This window comes from Pagrus major, chromosome 2, assembly GCF_040436345.1.
Source record: "Pagrus major chromosome 2, Pma_NU_1.0".
NCBI classification, from domain to species: Eukaryota; Metazoa; Chordata; class Actinopteri; order Spariformes; family Sparidae; genus Pagrus; species Pagrus major.
Genome location: NC_133216.1, coordinates 5,197,215 through 5,209,397, shown reverse-complemented (window position 1 = coordinate 5,209,397; position 12,183 = coordinate 5,197,215). Strand labels below are relative to the sequence as shown.

Genomic DNA, 12,183 nt, shown 5'->3' with positions numbered 1-12,183 from the left:
CCAGCCCACTCCCTCACTCCTCTGCTCTCCTTCTCAAAACTCCAGACATAAAGGGAAAAAAACCCTGTGTTCCAGATTTCCTCCTCCTATCCCAAATCTGATCTTGTGTTACTCTCTGTTTTTGCACTTACGTCGTAGATGCATGGCCATTCTCAATGCAGGATCGGCCAGCTATAAATTGAAGAGACATCCTGCATAGAAAACAGACTGCGCCGCTGAAAGCTGATATACAGACACAGGGACAGTTTATGAAAATAAATGAGGTTAGTGTCAGTGAGTTCAAGTGGAAAAGTTCCTATTTTTTTGGGTGTGGGGGATGACCCATGTATGTTTGGGAAATGTTTGACTGACACCTGGCTTAAGTGTGTGAAAGAAAGGAAAAACAGCAGTCTTCTTCGACAGCCCGTGTCCCTCACTCAACCTTTGAAACTTAAGTTTTCTTTTGCATTTTTATGTTCTATCTGTCAAGCTGTCTTCCAGAGAAATCCATAGCAGAGATTTACTGTTGAGCGGCAACACCTTTATTTATCCATGTTGGGAGTAACACAAGACTCTGACACGGGAATAGCACCATATATCCCCTAGTAGGACAAGAGGGATCCTTGGTGATGACACAGGAGAAAATAAACACACTGACAGGCTGCCCTCAGGGAAGGGAAAGGGGTTCGACTTCTAGGGGGGTTAGCACCTGCACTCCTTTCTGGCCTCCTCTCTGCAGGAACTACTTAAAGCCCCATCTGCCCGCATGTGGGGCGGGCCCATATCCCTGTCATATTGGGTAAACAGGGACAAAAGCAACGCGGCGGAGCATCAAAGACCTGGAGGGCAGAGGAAGAACAGGTCACAACTGGTGCTGCTGACTGAGGCGGGGGCCTGGCCTCTCCGCTTCACAAGACTGCACAGCTGAATAAAAGCCAGCAGCAAACACCATGAAGTAGCTTGAACGCGGATTGGATAACAGGAACCAATCGTGACTGGTCCATCAATCGATACCAGAGTGGGACAAATCCAATGAATCATCAGAGTTAAAGATATTAAAGTTAGCCCAAAAAATTAAAACTCAGTCATTAACTACTCACCCTCATGCTGTCCCAAAAAGGAGAGTGAAGGTTTATAGTTCATGAAACATTTCTGGAGCTTCACAGCAAAACAGCATTTACCTAAACAACTGAAGTGGATGGGGACTTGTTTTAAAATGTAAAAAAAACAAAAACAAAGCTTCACACAGCTCATCCAGCATAATCCAAATCTCTGGAAGCGCCAATGTCCATAATGGATTTAAAAGACGCTATTTACACTCTCCAGAAATGTTTGGTGGACTTCCAAATTTCCCCTGACTTTCCATCGGCGTGGAGGTGAGTAGATAATGACTGAGCTTTCATTTTTGGGTGAACTCATCCTTTAAGGGTAAGGGAGTAATGGAGTGTATGAGAAAGAGCGAGTCTTTCTCTGGTATGATGGTCTAATCTGACCTGTGCGCTGAAGCTGATTCACATGCTATACCCCAAACCTGTCTGCACTCGCCCCACATCTCACGGACAGAGGATCTACAGCACACACATTCCTCAGCTTCACAGAGAGCGAGAGCGACGGACACACTGAAACACAGAGAAATACACACACACACATACACACAACCACACACACACACACACACACACATGCAGGAGATGGTAGATAAATTCAAAACAAGAAGATGAGAGGCAATGGGGGGAAAAGCATACGAGAGAAAACAGAGAGAAAAGCTCTCGAGGAGAGGAGTAAAAGGAGACGAGGGTATAAAGAGGTGAAACATTCACTGGGAGGTGAAAAGTTGCCAAGCCCCGACTCATTTCTCCTCCCTCTTTATTTGGCTCGCAGATAGAGACGTACAGATAATGGCTGAGCGCACATCCGAGTCTGCCAAAACTGACTGATGATTCAGCCCAGCTACATTCAGCTCGGCCCAGAAACTTTGGGAAGAGCCTCCCGAGAGAAGAGACTCTAGGGGACCATTATGGGCTTCTTCTATTGGTCTGGGTGAGCCCACTGAGGCAGCCCGGGGCCACAGAGGAAACTAATGAGTGGAAACACTGGGCCTCTGGTATGGCCTAACTCTGTCTGATTAAAGACTGAGACGTTATTAAAAGTGGGACAGACTCAGAGAAGGGGAGTGAGCTGCAGAAAGGGAGAGAACGAGAGAAAGAGAGACATGATTTGGAATCAAATAGGGGAATTAGGAGGGTAAAGACGAGGGGTCCCTTTTTGTTTTACAATGAGGAGTAAGGAGAAAATCTCATTCGAGGGGTTTAGTCGATCCATAATACAAAATGACTGCCCTTGTTTGAACCTGACATCCTGCAGAAAGTTAATGCAAGTCTCCTCAATAAATCATTTAAACCGAGTGAGACTGCAGAAGACGAATGAGATATATCTTCAAGGACAGTCTGCTGTTTCAGACACGGCTCTCTCTCTCTGTGAGTGCGTCAGCAGGAGGACAGAGCAGGAGCGATCCGGGAGGCGCGGGGTGACGGCGGGGCCAAGCAGGTCCCAGAACCCAGAGACGCCGCAGCCCTGACGACAACGCCGTGGTGTGGGATCAGACGAGAGGAGGAATGAAAGGAGAGGCCCCCGGGGATCAGACAGTCACATCCCACAAAGCCCTGTTTACCAAGGACACACACACCCCCCGCTCTTCCCTTCACCTCCTCCACCCCTCCAACATCTCCGTTCACCAAAGCCCGACCCTCCCAAAGTGCCAGGGCCGGGACCTGGGAGACAGCGCTAATTCTACCCCCAGGCCTATTGGCTGAGGACACAAACAGAGAGCTGAGAGGGGAGAGAAAGGGAGGGAGAGATTGAGACAGAGGGGAGAGAGAGGGAGAGAGTGGGGACTGAATGGTACAGTATGTAAGACCCATCTTAATTGGAGATTGTTCTGCAATGTCTTGTTTTTCCTGGGAATCTGTGAGGGGGAGGGACAGGAGGGTGGGGAGGTATGGTTGTTTCCCAAGGTCCTGAACAGCGGGATTAACCACAGGGGCGAAACTCAATAGCGGCCTCGGACACTGGAAACAGATCCCCGGGTATCGCCACCATACAAGGCCACCTCGAGACCTTTTGCAAAGCGCATGTAACTAACAACCCTGCCCCATTGTCGGAGCACTCTGGGCCCTTCCGGCTGATTTCACAGGCCTTTCAGCCCACAGGGGAACGTCTGCTCAGACGAAAAGGTAATTCTGATGGAAAGGAGGAATGCACAAGAAGGCCGTATTGCCCGCAGGGTGTGTTATAACACTGATCTCCAACATGTGCCAAGAGTCTGATTCATCACGCCAGGCGAGAGGGGAGCTGGGATTGTGCAGCCGTGGCACCGAGGCAGAGGAGGCCACAGATTCACATTCCTCGATATCAGCCTTGATTAGAGAGATGATGGGAAAACACGCTGATACAGGGGAGGAAAGACTTATCAAGTTTGCCAAACGCCTTGAAAATGTCCACCTTCTCTGGGGGAGTGGAGACGCTATCTGTGTTTTTAATTGCTGTTGTGTGGGCTGTGAAATATGGGCATGTGGTGATCTGATCCAGCTGTCCCCACCCCTTCTCGCCTCGGTCTCCCGTCCCTCCCCGACTCTCCTGGATTCCATCACTGCCTGCGTCTCTACAGCAACAAGCGGCGAAGACGCAGACAACAGTTTCTGTTCAGTCTCCTCCTGAAAGCTCCCTGGCTGCCGACCAAAAGTACTTTCAAACTAAAACATACGTTAAATAATGTTATTTCAAACATGTGCAACAAAAACAAAATGACAAAGAGATGCTAACAAGAAACTCAGTTTTGCAAGAAGTAAGAAGTCAAACTTGGTTCAGTTTGTTTGCCTTTTCTTTGTTTGTCACTTCAGAGACATGAGAAGAAAGTACACACTGAGTATTTTCATTTCCCTGAATGACAAATTGACCGGTCGTATATTCACATATGAACTCCACAGCCAGCCGGCAGAACAAAAACAAACACATGTAAAAAGGTTAAAATATAATTAGTCTTCTTCACCGATTCTACAAATCTCTTGCAAAAACCCAAACAAACAAACCAGCTCCCTTGTACGTACAAGTCTGAGGACCCGAAGATAAATACACAGCCCCAAAAAGAGTGTGTAATGGCTTTATTTAGTTTGTCTAAATGTTTATCCGTCTCGCCTCGAAACACTCCACGCTTGTTGTGCAGCAATCGAGTGATCACAAAACAAACTCGGTGGTGATACATCAACACACAGATCATCTGAAGTTTCCACTTCTGGCTCGTGGTCAAATCGTAAAAACCTCTCCAACATATTTAGGGTCCGGGCTGCTCGTTGCTGCGGTGTTGGAGGTGAGAAGAGCTGTTTGAGGATGACGCAGTGCTGTGACGGCGCCAAGAAAAACACAACCTCGTGACAACAGCAAAACATAACAATAATAGAGAAACCATGGCGGATGCTAACTCAATGCATTCTTTGTGTAGGTCTATGTGTGTGTTTGCTACTGGGTAAGAGCACCACAAAGACATGACAGTGATTTATTTTAGGTGATTAGGTGAAAATACATCCCGCAGTATGCCAAGTATCTGCTTCAGTCTCAAAACTCTCCCAGAACAATGCAGGAGGCTGGACCCGCCATGTGTTTCACCCTCCTGACATAAATTCCTCCGCTCACTTTGAATATCTTTGATAAATAAGGGGCTCCATTGCTCCCTAAGGGGCTACATCTCAGAGCAGGGACAGCCCAAAATGGCACCCACAACCACAGGCCCGGAGGCAGGCAGCAGCAGCAGTACCCACACTGCCTCACACTCTGATCTGGGAGAAAAACAGCCCTTCAAACAAGTAGCCTGTTTGTCAGCCGGAGGGGAGTGCCAGCCACTAGTTTTGCCTTAATATAGTCTTGCTGATCCTTGTGCTGGCTTTTCAACAGCGCACACATTCTGGTTCGCAGAAAACCCATGTCAGATGTGACTTATTGGTTCAGCATTTGAAATAGAAAGCTGTGGTCGCTCACAGTTTCAAGAGGAAAAGACTCTAACTCTTGGGGCCCAGCGACAGACTAAGTCGGGCATATTTAGTAGGGTCAGTTTCAGGAAGGGAAAAAGAAATGAATCTTGCAAACAGGAAGACGCCGAGGATGCAAAAAAACTCCACCGCTCGCATGTTCTGAAATACTTTTTCTGTAAGAGCTGTCAGCGAGGGTTCGGTTCAGAAGTTCACTCCCTGAAATCTTCCCCAGGGCTGAGGAATCATTAGAAGAAGTGCACAAGACAAGGCTGCAGAACAATGGGTCTCATCGCGTATTCGCATGACAATTATGAGAAAAATTGTTGTTTTTGGCAAGAGGCGAGTATTGTGTAAAATGCCACGTCTAACCCTGCTGGGGAACTTTTTGTTCTCTCTCATACATGTGGTGTTCTGCATCATGTTAAAAGGCACATATATTACACAGCTGCTCGAGCCAAAAAGCACTCCCTCGGATGATTATGAGCACATAATAAAAGTAACAACCTTCAAACCGTAAGGCTTAAAAAAAAGACTTACAGTGTGCTTCAAACCGCTCAGGACCGACAAAGTATTTTGCAGTCTGTCGTCGTCTTTTGACCTTTTCATCAAGCCTATAAGATTAGAGTCTACAGTATATCATTTTTTCCTACAGTAAAAATCATGGTCTCTATCAAAGTGTGTCCTCAACCATCTGCTGTTGAGGTATTTTCATTTACTGTTCCCGCCTGGACAGTGTGGTTTTCCTCGAAGCTGCGTGTGTGGTACTGGTTTACATTCCCTTATCATATTAAGAACACAGACATATATATTTAGGCGAGGCCTGTATTTCCATTACATTAACAGAAAACAAACCATCTTCGGAGAAGAAGCAGACCTCATCGCGCTGCCTATCTCCAGCCTGCGCGCCTTCGTCCCGCTGCATTTCGGTGGCTGGCTGGAACATCTGTTTCTGCTGCACCAAAAACTGTTTGTTTGTCTTAACAATTACACCCTGATGTTTCTCATTTAATTTCTCAAATCTCTCGAAAGTCATTATCCAGTTTCAGGTCTTTCAAGGTTCTGAATTTTTAGAAACTCGATACGACCATCTGTTGAAAGCTGGTGTATACATCGGGCTACAGTCGGCTCACCTCTGACATTTCAGAGGAGTTGTACCGGAGGAAGCACGCGGCCTATCTGTAACCTGCTGGAGCAACATGCTTGCATAGTAAAGCGAGTCAGCGCCGGGCTGTTTGGATCATCTGTCAGAGTAGGGGGACATGGAAGAAACGGGGAGGGGGTCTGCACTGAGAGACATATGCGTTGTGTAGTTAAAGTAATGACAGTGTGAGCTCAGAGCAGATAAGAAGTGCTACCAATGACAGCTTCATGTAAACACGAGTGACACCTTCAGCTACTGCGTTTGCCTTCGTGGCTACTTCAACACGGCCTCGATTTATCCAATTCCACTCACAGTTTTTCCCTAGAATAAATTTAGGGAGGGTGGAAAGTGAAGTCTTTTTTTGTCAGTGCTGCAGCTGCAGGGTGCACTCACCAACCCAGCAGTCACAAGAACTCAAACTCTTTCTCTGACCTGACCATCTTTCCCATCGACCCCCTGCTCATGGCTGCTGGGTGTTGTCAATCAGCACCCTCTGGCTCCTTGAACATGGGGGCTCTTTGGCATGCTGCCCGAAACTCCCCTCTGTCCATCTAATGAGGGCCTGGGCTCTGGTCTGTCCTTGACGAATGAGAGCTGAGGCTTGCGGAGTAAAGGCCATGCAGCGTTAGAAAATGTGAAAAACGCTGCAGTATGACTCAATCCCTGAGCAATGAGGGTAAAAGGAGAGCTATGTGTCAGAAGTTCAAAACAAGCCAGGTTCAAGTTTGGGAATAGTCGCCTCGAGGGTCAAACGTCAACCAAACAACAGTCCACTAAATTCTGCTTTATTATACTAAGAAGCTGAAATGGATTATCCATCAGAGATTTAGAAAGTGACTTAATTCTGGCTGTCAAAATATTGTGATGATGACGAAAAGCAAGGTTGCTGCTGAAAATTCAGATTTTTCTCCTGTTTTATGACTCTCAAAACATTTGTCCTCGGCCAAAGTTTGATCCTTCAGAGCAATAAAATGACATATCGCAGCGTGAAACCAAATAAACAACCACACCACATTGTGATTTAAACTCACTTCCATTCGCTTCAGGGCCAGGGCTGAGGTTTGCTGCCTGGCCTCAAATCAGGATGGCCTAGAGGACGGGAGAATGTGGGAGGTGCCCAAAATATACTTTAGTCACCCATTTAGACACACCCTCTCCCACCGCATCCACCTCCGATAGCCATTCATCCACTTACAGCTGAAAGCAGGGCTGCAACTCAGAATTATTTTCATCTTTCGACTATTTCTTTTGTTCTTTCTATAAAGATGACGAAAAATACTGATTGCAATCTCCCAAAGCCCAAAGAGATGTCTTCAAATTAGTCCTGGGCAACATATATTATTAGATATTTTATGGTTATCATGAAACAATAGTATATATTGTCTAATATTGTTATATTGTGATATAAGTGTTGTCTTTTCCTGGTTTTAAAGGCTGCATTACAGTAGAGGTTTCATTTTCTGAACTTACCAGACTGTCCTACTTTACCTGTTTAGTCATTATATCCACATTACTGATGATTATTTATCATAAATCGTATTTGTAAGTACCAATAGTCATCGCTACAATATTGTTGCAATATCGATATTGAGGTATTTGGTCAAAAATGTCGTGGTATTTAATTTTGTCGTCCACTTCTATCATTTATGAAGTTCTTCTGAGGAGATTTCATTCGCAATACAGCATAAAAATGACAGTTTAACAATAAACTTGATTGTACAAAATGACATCAGGGTATTAAACAGTTAATTTCAGTGGGAATTTAATAATTATAAATTACTAAAAGCATATTTGTCTGCATTTGTATCTCTTCAAAAGAACAATAATGGTGAATATCAGAAAACATGTGCCGATACCAATAATAGCAGTTTACCGATACGTCGGCTGGGCTCTACTAAAAATATTGCGATATTATCTTAATATTTTTATATGTTTGTATGGCCAACAGTCCTAAATCTAAGATGATATTAAGAGAAAAAAGCAGCAAATCTTCACATTTTAGAAGCTAAAAACTAAAGTTTTTTCAGCTTGAAGGAATAATTGCTTCTCAAAAGTAGTTTTTGATTGTCTGTCAATCAGCTGATCGACTGGTAGGAAAGAGTTTCTTCAAAACGTAAAGGTTTAAACACACTTCTGGGTCGTGTGTTACCTCAACTGCTACTACCCAACAATCATTTGTCTTTGTTGCAGCGTACATGCTTGTGTGATTATAATAGATCAGAAAAATCAAGAGAGCCATTATGAGAGCAGGGGGCTGGTATCATTACACATGCTTACATTCAAATTGCCCACTTAACATAGTTCTCCTACAGCAACATGTGTTTATCATTAGCCAGCACCCTAATGGCTCAAACATTATTCGAACTCACTTAATGGTGTAGTTGTGCTTTGTTCAGGTCTGTCTGATAAGAGCTGGGCCACTAATGGTTTATTAATTTCCCTGCGAGTCACAAAAACACGCTGTAAAAACAATAAAAAATTATTCTGAGGCTCTGTCGTCTGATTCAATCACATTCCCAATACGTAGCCACTGCAGGGAAAGTCCCAGAAAATAACAACACGGTCAGCCACACTAAAAATACTCAATGAGTCTTTATGTTCAGCTTGAAATCCATTTTCTCCGGGTCTGTTTTGTTATTCAGGAGAAATGATTGGACTTTCTATTTAAAAACTGCATAATAATGTGTTGAAATATTTCCAGCAACAATGGACGACTAATTTCTCCACAGACTGACCAGAAAGCAACGCGACCAACGCAGAAGTCAGAGCGAGGGAGGAAGAGTTCGAGGAAACGTGGGAAATCGTGGTGTGAATTAAGTTAAAATGAGGCAGGTTGAAGGGAAGTGAATTACAACACCTTACTGAGAAAAAAAATGTCCAAGTAGCAAAACCTGAGGGAGGTTTCGGCTTTAAAGCGAACGCCGTCAGTGTCCGAGCCCGAACACAAAGAGCAAATCTCTCTCTGCCCCCTGTCAAAAGCTCACCCAATATTGGGGAGCACTGAAAGGATTTGAAAGGCATCGGAAGTGTCTTCTTGTCCCCCACCGACGCAACAATGCACGAGCAACTGTTTGAACTTGAAAGTGTTTTATCTGAGAGCAGCCATGTGTGTCCCACTGACTGGATGTCATGCATTCGAGGGGGATTCGAGACTTTGTTCTCGATAACTTTTAAAGTGTTCAGTTTTCTGAGAGTCACCCCTATGTAACAAAAGTCCCTGTGAAGGCCTGATGATAGGGGTGAAGAGCAGACAGAGGAAATTACTTGAAGGGAGAAAAGTGAGGAACTTGTCTCGGCAGCCACATCGTTACTATCACTTTTACTCCGTCGTCCTTTGAAGGACCCCGGCAAAAGTCTTATCTTGGATTTATCATTTTTGAATCATCAACATTTTTTGGTGCCTCGTATATTTATATCTGCATGTATAGGGCATGGTGTACTTCACAAAACAAGTTTTTTTTAAAATAAATAAGCAATTTTTGCCTTTAAAAATAGAGAAAGGTATATTTTAACAACCTGATTTAATGTCAAAATCCCAAAATAAAAGTCTGTCCACGACTGAAGCGTTTTGAGTCGTCACCCTCAAAGTTCCTGAAGTGCAGCGGTGCAGATCACAACACAGCCAGACCTGAGCAGAATAAGCTCATGCACGCACTTCATCACAACAATCAGTCCTGAGCTGTTAGACAAATCAGAAAATGTTTCTTTTGTCGGAACGTTTCCCACATTGAAAGAAGAGTGAGCTGCTGGAGAAACGTGTAAAACTGAGCCAACAGGAGCAAAGCAAAAGCTGTTTGATGAACTTGATCGGACACATCTGCAGCGTTTTCTCTTTGCTGCGATCTTAAAGAGTCTTTGTGTGACTAAACAAATACTGTATCACAAAAAGCCTTTTCCCAAATCAGTAAACAATGACATATTCAGGCAGGCAGGCAGGCAGGCAGGTATGGTCGCTCTTGCTCTGCACAGTAATTAGTGCACTTGCCAAATTTTTAGAGCAACACTAACACGGATTTACCAAACCAACATTTATGACACCCTCGGGGGATTTATCTAAAACAATAAAGGCTCTCTGTCTTTGGAGAGGGAGAAAAAAAACAACTCAAATATTAGTCTAAGCCACCAGGTTTCTGCACAGTGGTAAATGTGGCAGAAAGCTGGCTCCTGAAGCGGATCCATAATAAAAAAAAAAAAAAGTGTAACTTTAGAAACAAACTAAATGCTTCACATTTATCCCTCGGTCCATTTTCACCTTTTTACGACTGTGACACCAAGTGTGTCAGCGGATGGACATATTTGCCATTTCTAAAAATGTTCTTTCATCTTTTCAAAGCAGAAATGCAGCCTGCAGGCCATCTGTCTTCAGCTGGGACGGTAAGTGAACCGTCCCTGCCTTTCACAGCTGCTTACCAAACAAACATATATGCCTTTTTTTGTGTGTTTCATTCACCTCTGAGACAACAGAGCCGAGCTGTGTCAGGAGGCACAGAGATAACTGCTGCATACTGATGACAATAAGATAATAATAATCTTTGTTTTTCTCAGCTCAGTCTTGTGAGGATTTTTCTTTCTCTGTCATATATAATCTAATATTAATCCCAGACAGATGTGGGCTGGAGTCAACAGAGAGCAAACACTTGTAGACAACATCAGTCTGACACTTTAACACAAACTCATCTGGAAAAAAATCTCATTTTCAGTATTTAGGTGTAATTGTAAGGAGCTAAAATGGACGTTAAATATAAAAGTAATTATTTTTAGTTAACTATGTAATGTGGAGAATAACGCATGGATATATATACGCATAATATTAATGTGTGCACGGGGCTCACCAGCCTGCCACACAGCCGGAGCACGTCGCCGCTCCGTGCCGCTGCTCTCCACTTTCACCGCAGCGCAAAGTTAAGAAAACACGTTAGTGTTTGTGGAGCAGATTAAACCAGCACTCTGCAGCTTTCGGCTGCTTTCAACGTCACTTTTTCTTGTTATTTCCAGAGAAGCCCAGCTGGCCACCGAAGCCTCCAACCCCCCCAGAGCCGAGCCAACCCGCTCCCCGGCCCGGGACTCTCTCCCCCCACCCTCTCTCTCTCGCGGTCCGTCCTTACCTCTCTTACAGGAGGGCAAAAGCTGCGAGGAGTCCGGCGAGTTAGCAGCAAAACGCATTCTTCTGGAGGCAAATCCGTACGGGGCCCTCCATTAGACACGGGCTCAAAGTGCGAGACGACGGGAGCGACATGAAAGCAGCCGGAGGTGGGAGCGGGCGAAGAGAGTTTTCAGACCCGCGGAGCAGCGCAGGCTTTCGGGGAGCCAAGGTGCGACAACTCCCCCCCCCCCCACGCCCCTCCCGGACTGAGCTCGAGCTGCTGAGGTGGTTGAAGTTTTCTCTGGGGGAAGTTTGTCCGCGTGTTTGAGGTTGAAGGCGTCCTCGTGTCCTCACACTTCCTCTGTCTGTTAGTGAAACTTCTCCCAGCTCTCGGTCTCGTCTCTGCCGCTGCCTCCTCCGCGCACACGCATCTTTGAAGCCAGTGTCGAGTTGCTCAGCAAATCATGGCAGCGGCGGAGCTGGTCGTCAAACCAGGAATGTCCCAGCCCCACAGCTCAATACGGCTCCTGGAGAGGGGAGGGAGAGGAGGGAGAGGAGGGGAGAGGAGAGGAGAGGAGGGGGGTGTTACCCGTATAGACTGTGCATTAACAAGTTTTACAATCGACGAGAGGGAAAAAAAAAAAAAAAAAAAAGAAAAGGTATAAACTTCCTCCTTCTTCCTCTTCTGCGCACACTCACTCACCTGTGTGACTTCAGGTGTGTTCACCTGATAACATGAACACATTCTCCACTTTGATTAAGAGAAGAAACATGATGGTGCACATTCACATCACAACGAGGGTTTAATGAGGCTGCTGATCAATAACTTCTTAACTTTTTAATTTTTATCTATAAGATGGTGTTTTATATTTATTGATCCATAAATTACACACTCACCAGATGCCATGTTGGAATGCAGACTGTTTGCTTAACCAAGACAGAAAATTATGTGAAAT

General features: G+C 45.0%; 1 protein-coding gene across 1 annotated transcript in view; it reads right to left on the bottom strand.

Moving 5' to 3' along the window:
- The window catches only part of cdon (cell adhesion associated, oncogene regulated), a 33,818-nt gene extending 22,104 nt beyond the window's left edge, over positions 1-11,714 (bottom strand). The window contains exon 1 of the mRNA XM_073486016.1: positions 11,250-11,714. The gene's annotated coding sequence lies outside the window, so the exon portion shown is untranslated. The remainder of the gene's footprint in view (positions 1-11,249) is intronic.
- Between the last annotated feature and the right edge of the window lie 469 nt (positions 11,715-12,183).